At 43.0% G+C, this 10034-nt stretch overlaps 1 pseudogene across 1 annotated transcript; it reads left to right on the top strand.

Annotated features, from left to right (window-relative positions):
• Nucleotides 1–1612: 1612 nt before the first annotated feature.
• On the top strand, nt 1613–2074 carry LOC307052987 (myelin protein zero-like protein 2; annotated as a pseudogene). The gene has a single exon. The product of its transcript is annotated as a myelin protein zero-like protein 2 (transcript).
• Nucleotides 2075–10034: the final 7960 nt, after the last annotated feature.

The following is a 10034-nucleotide window of genomic DNA, read 5'->3' on the forward strand; positions in this document are numbered from 1 at the left end:
TGGGAAGTTGTTAATAAGCAGAGAGTTTCAGGTTTTCAAGATAAAAATGAACTATGGAGATTGGTTGCACAATACCGAATGTACTTACTACTGAACTTAGAAATGGTTAAGATGGTAAATGTTATGTTGTGTACTTGACAAAGTAAAAAGTCAGGTCCTCAGTCATACTAGCCACATTTCCAGTGTTCAACAAGCCTAAGTGGCTAAATGGCCCCCTTATCACACAGTGCAGCTTTAGATGAAGGGAAAAGAGAACCAGAAATCCTACTATCTTCAGCTACCACTCTGAAAGGGCTGCCCTGGGGCTCTGTCTCTGCTCTAAGCCACTGCCTTTCTTCACTCCACCTGGAGGGTTAGAACCTGTTATTTAAGTCTTAGGTGTGGTACTCAACACTAATCACTTCAGAAAAAGAGCTTCCATTTCCTTGAGGCAGTTTCACTTGTATACTGAAGGAAGTGTAGACTTCTGAGGTGCTAGCCATCCACTGTAACTCTGTGGGTGTAGTATTTCTCAGAAGGAAGGCACCAGAGACATCCTTAACTCCATTTGTCACCCCTGTGAATTTTTATCCCACAGTGGATTATTTCACACTGAATTTACTGTGATCCAATGTCTGAAATTTAAAAGCAGCTTTTATAAAGTCTCATTTGTGAAGAGCACAGACATTCAAAATCTTAGGGTGAAGGAGTGACAGGAAGCATTATCAAGGTTTGCTCTTGACTTTCCCTCTAGGGCCTAAGTGTACTGTGGTTTTCAGTACAATTTAGGGCTGCTCACAGGTGCTTGATAATATACTTTAGGCAAGGATTGACTGGAGCTGTATTGTTTTTGTAGTAATCTTTGTATTTGATTACTATGTGATTTAATCAAATTTTCTATTCTCAGAGTCTTTAGTTACATGTGACTCCTGAGAATTTTTATTCATTTTTTTTTCCTTGGCTGCGCCACACAGCTTGTGGGATCTTAGTTCCCAGACCAGGGATTGAACCCGGGCCCTCGGCAGTGAAAGCATGGAGTCCTAACCACTGGACTGCCAGGGAACTCCCGAGAATTTTTATTCTTTTTTTTTTTTTTTTTTTTTTTTTTTTTTTTTTGCGGTACGCGGGCTTCTCACTGCTGTGGCCTCTCCCGTTGCGGAGCACAGGCTCCGGACGCGCAGGCTCAGCGGCCATGGCTCACGGGCCCAGCCACTCCGCGGTATGTGGGATCTTCCCAGACCGGGGCACGAACCCGCGTCCCCTGCATCGGCAGGCGGACTCGCAACCACTGCGCCACCAGGGAAGCCCTGAATTTTTATTCTTAAGAATAAAAATCCCTGGGCTTCCCTGGTGGCGCAGTGGTTGAGAGTCCGCCTGCCGATGCAGGGGACAGGGGTTCGAGCCCTGGTCCGGGAGTATCTCACATGCCGCGGAGAGGCTGGGCCCGTGAGCCATGGCCACTGAGCCTGCGCGTCTGGAGCCTGTGCTCCGCAACGGGAGAGGCCACAACAGTGAGAGGCCCACGTACCGCAAAAAAAATAAAATAAAAAAAGAATAAAAATCCCCGAGCTTTATGGTACACTCTCTAAACGCAAGAACAGAACAATTTAATTCTCTTTAACTTCTGTGCACTTTCTCCAGCTTTGCCCCTATGGCTGATGCACTAACAGTGACCTGGAGGTGGGGATGTCTGAGCAGTTTGTTTTCGACTACCATGTGGATCCCTTCAAACCCATGAGTGGGCGTTTCAAGGACCAGGTGGTCTGGGATGGGAACCCCGAGCCGGTATGATGTCTCCGTCATCCTCTGGAAGCTGCAGTTTGATGACAGTGGGACATAAACCTGCCGGGTGAAGAACCCATCTGATGTTGATGTGCTGATAGGGAAGATCTGGCTCAGCATCGTGCACACTGTACGTGTCTCTGAGATCTACTTCCTTGCTCTGGCCATCGGCTCAGCTTGTGCACTGATGGTCAGAATAGTAATTGTGATGGTCCTCTTCCAGCATTTCTGGAAAAAGTGGTGGGCTGAAAGAGCTTGTAGAGTGGTGGAGATAAAATCAAAAGAAAAAGAAAAGCTCAACCAAGAAAAATAATCTCCTTTTGGAATACACAGACCAACATTCTTAGATGGAAGCTGAAGAGTTCCAAGAGCCAGAACCCTAAAATAAGATGAAGTTAATGGAAGCTTTTCTTTGGCTTTTCCAGTTGTAACCTGTCTTCCAACCAGCTCTGCAGTATAAAAACACCTAGACAAGCAATGTTCCTCTGGCGCCAGCATAGGGCCCTTCTTGAGCAGATATCACCAGACTCGCACACAGCCCTGTTACTAAGGTTTTATTTAATTTTCAAGTGCAAATATTTTTCAAATGCTCATTAGCTTTTGTATACTAAGAAGCTACATTTTTGCCCTTAAACACTCCTTGTGGATTATGACTTGTATACACATATATTGGCATCAAATGGGATAAAAGCCAACTTGTCTTTCATAATCCTTAGAGCAGCATTCTTGCCACTAAAGTTAACATGTTTACTCTTTCCTTCTCACACTCTCATTTAAAAGGTGAGCTAATTCTCCCCACACCAAAAAAAAAAAAAGTGTATTGGGAAATTAAAACAATACGAAAAATGATATTTATTTTGTATTCTATAGCTTATTAGAAAACTTGAGCATTAACGTGGGGTTTTTTGTTAACATCTTTATTGGAGTATAATTGCTTTACAATGGTGTGTTACTTTCTGCTGTATAGCAAAGTGAATCAGCTATACATATACATACATCCCCATATCCCCTCCCTCTTGCGTCTCCCTCCCATCCTCCCTATCCCACCCCTCTAGGTGGTCACAAAGCACCGAGCTGATCTCCCTGTGCTACGCAGCTGCGCCCCACTAGCTAGCTATTTTACATTTGGTAGTGTATATATGTCAATGCTACTCTCTCACTTGGTCCCAGCTTACCCTTCCCCCTCCCCATGTCCTCAAGTCCATTCTCTACGTCTGCGTTAAAGTGGTTTTTTTTTAAACTTTTTTTTGGGGGGTGGCACTCCATGTGGCATGCGGGATCTTAATTCCCCGACCAGGAATTGAACCGTGCCCCCTGCAGAGGAAGCTCAGGGTCCTAACCACTGGACCGCCAGGGAATTCCCTAAAGTGTTTTATTTGTAAAAACTTCCCAAGAGTAGTCTGAAGAATGCTTGCTTCTTCTTTTCATTGTGTAATTTACAATAATAGAGCGAGCATCTTTTCAATGCCTTGGTGAACTGTCATACTCCTTTATAAATTTGGATCAGCTTGCAACATTGTATCCTTTCCACTTTTTAAAAAATTTATTTATTTATTATTTTTGTCTATGTTGGGTCTTTGTTGCTGCTCACAACAACAATTCGTTGCGGTGCGCAGGCTCCTCATTGCGGTGGCTTCTCTTATTGCAGAGCACGGGGTCTAGGTGAGCAGGCTCAGTAGTTGTGGCTCGTGGGCTCTAGAGCGCAGGCTCAGTAGTTGCGGTGCACGGGCTTAGTTGCTCCGAGGCATGTGGGATCTTCCTGGACCAGGGCTCGAACCCCTGTCCCCTGCATTGGCAGGCAGATTCTTAACCTCTGCGCCACCAAGGAAGCCCAGGGATTTTTATTCTTAAGAATAAAAATTCTCGGGAGTTCCCTGGCAGTCCAGTGGTTAGGACTCCATGCTTTCACTGCCGAGGGCCCGGGTTCAATCCCTGGGCTTCCTTTCCACTTTTTAAAAAATTTATTTTATTCAAGTACATTTGATTTACAATGTTGTGTATCCTTTCCACTTTTTATGTCATGAAATATCTCCAAGAATCCCTTAATGTGAAGTTTTTTTGCCAGCATCACAACCTCTAGGACACCTTCATCCTTTTCATTACACTTTCCTCATTTCTGTTGATCAGTTCCCCTTCAACGAGTTCTTCTGGCTGCAGATCTAGTCTCCTGAACAGCAGCAGTGTCAACATTCCCCCATTTAGCTAGTTCTTCTGTAACTCCATTTATACTCTATTCCAGTTTCACTCCCAGCATTATCACTTTTCATTTATTTGCTGCATTTTCATCTTTGTTGGTCAGTTCTCTCTCTTTTTTTAAAATTATACTATTCTCTTTATTTTTCTGTATTTTTGAAATTTTCCATAATAAAACAAGTTTTTTTAATGAGTTTTGTTTTGATATTATTGTATTATAAAACATCAAAAATATCCTTTTTTAAAATCAATTTATTTTATTTATTTATTTTTGGCTGTGTTGGGTCTTCGTTGCTGTGCACAGACTTTCTCTAGTTGCAGTGAGCAGGGGCTACTCTTCGTTGTGGTGCGCGGGCTTCTCATTGTCATGGCTTCTCGTTGCAGAGCACGGGTTCTAGATGTGTGGGCTTCAGTAGTTGTGGCACGTGGGCTCAGTAGTTGTGGCTTATGGGCTCTAGAGCGCAGAGCTCAGTAGTTGTGGCACACAGACTTAGTTGCTCCGCGGCATGTGGGATCTTCTCAGACCAGTGCTCGAACCCATGTCCCTTACACTGGCAGGCAGATTCTTAACCACTGCACCACCAGGGAAGCCCCTTTCCTTTTTAAAAAATATTTATTTTGGGGGCTTCCCTGGTGGCACAGTGGTTGAGAGTCTGCCTGCCGATGCAGGGGACGCGGGTTCGTGCCCCGGTCCGGGAGGATCCCACGTGTCGCGGAGCGGCTGGGCCCATGAGCCATGGCCACTGATCCTGTGCGTCCGAAGCCTGTGCTCTGCAACGGGAGAGGTTACAACAGCGAGAGACCCGCGTACTGAAAAAATATTTATTTATTTATTTATTTTTGTTACGCTGGGTCTTAGTTGCAGCAGGCAGCCTCCTTAGTTGCGGCATGTGGGCTCCTTAGAATTGTGGCATGCAAACTCTTAGTTACAGCATGCATGTGGGATCTAGTTCCCTGACCAGGAATCGATCCTGTATCCCCTGCATTGGGAGTGCAGAGTCTTAACCACTGCACACCAGGGAAGTTCCCCCCAAAAATTCTCCTTTTTTTTAATGAAGACTTCCAGGCAGAAGAATATAATCTTCTGATAGACCATTAACTGGTACATTAAGTTAAATCTTACACAGTAACTTAGAAACTGATAAAAATATTTTTTTAAATATTGTGCAAATTACTGAATATTTCTATATCAATAAAAGACCACTAAAAGTTGGGATTTGAAGCCAAAAGCAAATCAAAGGACCATGGATTGTCAGTGAAATTTGTTGTAGCCAATATGCTTGTTCCCTAATTTTATGTACAGGCATACCTCGTTTTACTGCACTTCACTTTATTGTGCTTCGTAGATATAGAGTTTTTTGGTTTTTTTTTTTTTTTTTTGCAAATTGAAGGTTTATGGCAACTCTGCATTGAGCAAGTCTATTGGCCCCATTTTTCTGACAGCATGTGCTCATTTTGTGTCTCTATGTCACATTTCAGTAATTCTCACAATGTTTCAAACCTTCCACCAGCAAAAAGATTATGACTCGCTGAAGGCTCAGATGACGGTTAACATTCTTTTACAATAAAGTGTTTTTTAATTAAGGTATGTACATTAGTTTTTAGACATAATGCTATTGTACACCGAACATACTACAGTAGTGTAAACATAACTTTTATATGCACTGGGAAATCAAAATTTATGTAACTTGTTTTATTGCAATAGTCACATTCTTACGGTGGTCTAGAACCAAACCCAAAATATATCTAAGGTATGCCTATGGGGCTTCTACTTCTCCAGAAGAATTTATCCATGCACAGTAGGTGATGTTTGCAATCACACAAATGCTGGGTAATTAAGATTTAAGCGATTATCCAAAACTACTCTGGCCAATGAGTCAAGTAATTGTTGTTGGGCTGCTATTGCCTTATTGGTAGAATCATCAAGTTTTCCCAATTCCAGATAGACTTCTTTTTTCTTTCTTTCTTTTTTTTTTTTTTTTTTGACTACGCTGTGCAGCATGTGGGATCTTAGTTCCCTTAACCACTGAACTGCCAGGGAAGTTCCTCCAGAGAGATTTCTAATCATTTGTTCATTGGCATGAATAAGTGCCCTTCCACTGAAAGCAAATCTAGAGTCATGTATACCTTCTGGGAATTCCCATTTAAGTTGGCAATGAAGGTTTAATGGAGAAGATGAATGGCAGGACCAATGGGAGACTTCAGATTTATTATGAATGTCCAAGGGGACAGTTAGAAATACTAGTAACTAACATTGGCCTCCAATCTGCCAACTGTCTAAACATTCATAAGCCCATCAGGAAGCCCGTTTGTTACAAAGACAAGATCAGGTGGTGTATGTAAGACTACTGCTAGGGTTTGATTATTAATAGTGCCATTAATTGGGATTATTCTATTGGCCCTTTCAGTGGTTCAGTGGTGTTTGGTGAACAATTAGGGAGAAACCATCATGTTCTGTGGACTTTGTTCTCAAAGGCCATACAGAAGGGAGTTGTTTTGCCATGGCAAGCAGACCTAACCTAGTGTTGAGAACTGTACAGGTGAAATAGGTATGGTTAGCTGCATTGAGAGTTATGACACGGAAGAGGTCAAAGCAAAGTACAGGAAAATCTGGTTGTAGAAGTTCTGACTTGATGAAAAATATCCAAAGGGGTGTGGCTATAGTTAGCTGTCACAGTGGAGATGAAGACTAAAGGGTCATGGCTGTCATGGACAGATTGGGTTTTCTGATGACAGATCCAACGATCAGAAGGGTCCAGATTCCTTTGGACCATGACCATTTGAGGGCAGCATTTTTTTTTTTTTGGGCCATGCTGTGCAGCATTCAGGATCTTAGTTCCCTGACCAGGAATCGAACCCAAGCCCCCTGCATTGGAAGCGCAGAGCCTTAACCACTGAACCTCCAGGGAAGTCCCGAAAGGGCAGCTTTTTTTTTGTGGAAATATCAACAAGGTGATTTCCTTTAGCTTCTAAAGAGTCAAGCGTAGCATGCCTCAGAACCTTAATAATAGACAAAGCAGCAGGTAAGAATATGGTTTCTAATAATTCCTGAACATAAAGGCTGTTTTTAATTTGATCTCTACTGGAAGTAAGGAAGCCATGCTGTTTCTATAACATTCCCAAATCGTGAGCCACGCCAAAGGCATAGCTACTGTCAGTGTAAATGTTGGCAGTTTTGCCCTTGACTAAGATACAGGCCCATGCGAGTGCACATAGTTTGGCTTATTGGGCCAAAGTAGTCAAAGGCAAAGGTGCCACTTCAGTTACTTAAAGAAGTGTTGACATTGCATATCCAGCACAATAGTGACCATGTTCATCTTTTAAATAAGAACCATCAGTGAACCATGAGAGGTCAACATTATCTAAGGGCATTTCCTATAAGCAGTCACAGGGTGGGTGTGTGTGTGTCATCTGTAAAAGAGGGGAGAAGAGTAGCAGGGTTAAGTTTATTAAAGTAGGAAAAGTGATTTAAGGGGCAGTTAACAGGAGAATTTCATAGGAAGTGAGATGGCTTACTGAAAAATGTTGATTATGATGAGGGTTAAGAGCTTCAACAGCATGTGGCACAAAGATGGTTAAAGAGGATCCCATGACTATTTCTTCAGTCTTTACAAAGAGGGCAGTAGCAGGTACAGCTCTGAGGTGGGGGTTAGGAGGTTTCCCCAGGTTCCAGGTTCTAGTTGTTGGCTGTAATACCCTATGGGTCAGTGGTGATCCCATACTTCTGGGTGAGTACCCCAAGGGCATTCCCTTCTTTTTTCATACACAAAAAGGAAGAGAAGAAGTTGATAATTGGGGTGTCCAAGGACAGGGGAAGGTATTAAATTTTCCTTTAAGATTTAGAAAGTCCTGTCACCTGAATCTTCCCAGGTGATAAGAGTCAGGTTTAGTAGTTTTTAACAAGGGATATAAAGGTTGGGCTGTAAGGGAAATTTGGGGGAATCCAGCTGAGAAAATACCCTGCCAATCCAAGAAAACATTGCAGTTTGCATTTGATTTGGGGCTTTGGGAAGTTCAAGATTCCATGAAGTCTGTCTGGATCTAGATGCAGTCCTTGTTCTGAGAATAGATGCCCTAAATATCAAACTTGAATTTGAACAAATTGTAATTTTTTCCTTAGAGAGTTTACGTCCCTTTTTGGCTAGGAGTTTCAGCAAACGGGTGTTTTCTTCTTGTGAGGAGGCTTAAGATGGGGAGCAAAGAACTAAGTCATCCACACATTCTATTAAAGTGGAGCCTCCAGAGAACTTGATATCATCTAGATCAGCCTTCTTCTTGTTTTTTTGTTTGGCTGTGTTGGGTCTTCATTGCTGTGCTTGGGCTTTCTCTAGTTGTGATGAGCGGGGGCTACTCTTCGTTGCGGTAGGCAGGCTTCTCCTTGCAGTGGCTTCTCTTGCTGTGGAACACGGGCTCTAGGTGTGGGGGTTTCAGCAGTTGTGGCTCGCGGGCTCTAGAGCGCAGGCTCAGTAGTTGTGGCGCACGGGCTTAGTTGCTCTGTGGCATGCGGGATCTTCCCGGACCAGGGCTCGAACCCGTGTCCCCTGCATTGGCAGGCAGATTCTTAACCACTGCGCCACCAGGGACATCCCAGATCAGCCTTTAAATTTTGTGAGGGGACTTCCCTGGTGGTCCAGTGGTTAGGACTCTGTGCTTCCAATGCAGGGGGCATGGGTTCCCTCCCTGGTGGGGGAACTAAGCTGCCTGGTGTGGCAAAAAATAAATAAATAAATGAAGTTTGTGAGAAATAAGAAGGGCTTTCAGTGAAAACCTGGGTCATTCCTATAAAGGTATATTGCTGGCCTTCCCAAGTAAAGACAGAAAGATACTATATTGACTTATCTACTGGGATACTTTAAAAAAGCACTGCAGAAATTAAACCACACCAAAAAATTTGCTCTCAGTAGGGATGGAGGCTAGTGAAGCGTGGGGACTGGGGCAACAGGGTGTTGAGGGATGACAACACTGTTTATGGCTCGCAGGTCCTAGACAAGCTTCCGTCCACAACTATTTGGTTTCTTCACAGGTAAAATGCGAGTGTTGCACTGACTAGTGCAGGGGGTAATGAGGCCCTGGGCCTTATGTTATTGGCTTAATGTCTTGAAGGGCCTCTTTATTTGGGGGTATTGATTAATCCTGTGGAGAAGTTTTGAGGGACCTATTTGGATCTTAATAGGAGGTGCATGTGGGTACTGCAAATATCAGTTGAGGATTTTGCCCATAAGGAGAGTGGTAGCTGACCGAATAGGGACAAATGATTAGTGTTCTTGGAATTAGCTCCAGTGTCAGAGATGGAGAAAAAAAAAAGCTGTTGAAGGGCCATTTGATTCACCTAATTGGCTATTTTGGTTGCTGCTCTCAAATTCTAGAATTGTTTCTCCCTTTTGGGAGAAAGAACTTCCAGCATATTATTTTTCTAAGACATCTTGGGTCAATAAATAGAGGTGGAGGAACAAAGGAAAAAACAGTGAGTACCTCTTAGAGGGCCTAAGCAAAAGGGGATAGTTTTAGAGATAAAAACCTATTGAGGTTTATTAGAGACCCCCACTATTTGAAGCATTTTAGTACTCTGAGGCAGGGGCTTTTTAATGGTAGTGGGGCTGAGCACCAAGAGTGTAGCTCTGATGCAAAAAGGACAGAAAGAGATTTGTCCCCAGTCTAAAGAGTAGTTTCTTCGAGTCAATTAAGAGAAAGAACTGGGGAAATCCCTTGTAGTTCCTCAGTGTCCTTGGGGATGAGGAGGACATTGGTAAAGCTGGTTAGAGGATTGAAGGTGCTTGGAGTACTGAAACTTGTAGCAGTAATTTTTCCAGTGTCCTAGCTTTTAGAAATTATGATGGAGACCAGAAGGGTTTTGGTTTTGTTTAGAGGCCTCTAATTCTGGAATTGAAGATTAAGGATTTTAGTAGTCTTCCTTTAAGTTGAATCATCTAGGGTTTGGGTGAGTTGGGTTTCTAAACTAACTAAATCTATAGTGGACATAATTTCCCATTATATCCTGGTCCTTTTAACTAGAAGAGAAAGATCTCAGTTCAGCCTGTTAATGAACATAGATTTAAAGGCAACTCAAGTAGACTCAGCAT

The sequence above is a fragment of the Hyperoodon ampullatus genome (assembly GCF_949752795.1).
Source record: "Hyperoodon ampullatus genome assembly, chromosome: 1".
In the NCBI taxonomy this organism is placed as follows: domain Eukaryota; kingdom Metazoa; phylum Chordata; class Mammalia; order Artiodactyla; family Ziphiidae; genus Hyperoodon; species Hyperoodon ampullatus.